The 2,487-nt window shown below is 44.4% G+C and overlaps 1 pseudogene; it reads left to right on the top strand.

Moving 5' to 3' along the window:
* Positions 1-1,635: 1,635 nt before the first annotated feature.
* LOC136660803 (5S ribosomal RNA) lies at positions 1,636-1,749 on the top strand (annotated as a pseudogene).
* Positions 1,750-2,487: the final 738 nt, after the last annotated feature.

A 2,487-nucleotide genomic window follows, 5' to 3' on the forward strand; every position in this document is an offset into this window, starting at 1 on the left:
CCATATCATGAAACTGCCTTCCCTGAGAGTCTTGGCTGGTCCATAAGAACATAAGAACAGCCCCACTGGATCAGGCCATAGGCCCATCTAGTCCAGCTTCCTGTATCTCACAGCGGCCCACCAAATGCCCCAGGGAGCACACCAGATAACAAGAGACCTGCTTCCTGGTGCCCTCCCTTGCATCTGGCATTCTGACATAACCCATTTCTAAAATCAGGAAGTTGCGCATACACATCATGGCTTGTACCCCGTAATGGATTTTTCCTCCAGAAACTTGTCCAATCCCCTTTTAAAGGCGTCCAGGCTAGACGCCATCACCACATCCTGTGGCAAGGAGTTCCACAGACTGACCACACGCTGAGTAAAGAAATATTTTCTTTTGTCTGTCCTAACTCTCCCAACACTAAATTTTAGTGGATGTCCCCTGGTCCAGTCAGTATCAGCCTCTTAGCAGGTATCAAAAACAACCTTGCTCGGTTACAGCTTTTTACTGAGCCTCCCTTAGCTGTTTTTTTTTTTTAAAAAAAATTCTGATTGTGCTCTTCTCTAATGGCTTGATTGTTCAATGGTTAATTCTGATGTGATTGTATTCATGATATGCTTTAATCTCTGTTGCTAGCCCCTTGGATGGGACAGAACGGTGGGATATAATGGTTTAAAAGAACAATAATAAATCAAACCCTCCTGAGGCCAACAGCTCTTGAAGACATCCCCAGCACTGTTAAACGGCATCCTCAGACCTTGTGCCCCAACAGCCAAATGTGTGCTGTGCTCAGATGGGCTGACAAGTGACTGAAAACTTAAAAAAAACAAAAAAATTTAAAAGCATTTTCAAGCTAACTATTCAATGGTGGTTAAACAGCATTCATGGAAGGCCTCCGGCTTTACTCATCATCCTGATGAGGACATGTCAGAATCTGATGCTGACTTGTCAACTTTAGGAAGTTCAGACAGCCACAGTTTAATCACATGATAGCAGTGAATTTCTCTTCCCCTTACCAATTCTCATGTAGGGATTGCGACAGGCTTGCTGAGAAGGGAGCTACCTTGACTACAACTAAGGTGATGTGTAGAGGAGAATGAAATATCAATCAATGTATTTCTTAGTTTAACTGGAAACTATACATCTACATAGAGAAATAGCACAGATATCAAGGTATATAAGTTGTATGCTACTGGCGATAATAATCAAAGCTTTGTTTCTCTTCCCATAAACTTACCAGGGTCTTCTACTAGCCCCTTTGCCTTACACCTCCTTCAGAGATGAAAATTTGCACAAGGGGGAAACCCAGTTCCATGTATGGGAAGTCAGCAACCTCTCAGATGTAATGTTATCAGAGTAGCTTTTCCCATAAGAAAGTTGTTCCAGCCCCCTGGTCATTTTGGTTACCCTCTTTTGGAACTTTTTTCAGCTCTGCCATATTGTTTTTGATGTGTGGTGATCAGAACTCCATGCAATATTCCACACAAGAAAAACATGACCCAGTAGTGCGATGCAGCTGCAAAAATAATCTAATGCAATCCTGGGCTGCATTATCAGAGGGAGAGAGTCATGAGAAGTAATAGTTCCCTTCTGCACTAGTTAGTCCTCACTTGTAAAACTGCATCCAGTTTGGGGCACCACATTTTAAGAAGGACAACTGTTACCCTGCACATGCCCGATCTCGTCTGATCTCGGAAGCTAAGCAGGGTCAGGCCTGGTTAGTACGTGGATGGGAGACCACCTGGGAATACCGGGTGCTGTAGGCTTATACCATAGTCTTTCGAGACTGAAGGTTGCCAACCATCTCCCTATACTGAACACTATCTCCCGATCTTGTCTGATCTCTGAAGCTAAGCAGGGTCAGGCCTGGTTAGTACTTGGATGGGAGACCGCCTGGGAATACCGGGTGCTGTAGGCTTATACCATAGTCTTTCGAGACTGAAGGTTGCCAACCATTTATAAGTTGGAATGGGTTCAGATGGGGGCAAAAAGAGGTGGAGAAATTGAGTCCTATGAGGAATAGTTAAAAGAACTTTGTATCTATACCCTGGAGAAGAGAAGACTAGGGGGAGATGTAATAGCTGTCTTTCAGTATCTGAAGGCTGTCACTTGGACTTTCTCTCTGTGGCTCCTGCGGAGAGGATTTGAGCCAATGACAAGTACATTGAGGTTAGACATGAGGAAGAATTTCTTAACTGTGAGTGATCTGACACTGGACCAGTCTGTCTCATGAAGCTGTGAACTTTCCTTCATTGAACATGTTCAAGCGGACATGTTCAAGTAGAGATCCCGTTATGGAAGCCAAAGCAGTTGCCTGCACTGAACAGGGGGCTGAACTAGATGACCTCCAAGGACCCTTCCAGCTCGAACATTATATGATTCTAAGAAGTGTGACCACGCCATACATGCAGCCATGAAATGACCTGTTTCATAAGGGAGTCAGAAGGACATCAGAAGACATCAAGACTCTGGCTGATGACAAGAGGTCAGAGGGTGCTTCCATC

Source organism: Tiliqua scincoides, chromosome 9 (genome assembly GCF_035046505.1).
Source record: "Tiliqua scincoides isolate rTilSci1 chromosome 9, rTilSci1.hap2, whole genome shotgun sequence".
NCBI lineage: Eukaryota > Metazoa > Chordata > Lepidosauria > Squamata > Scincidae > Tiliqua > Tiliqua scincoides.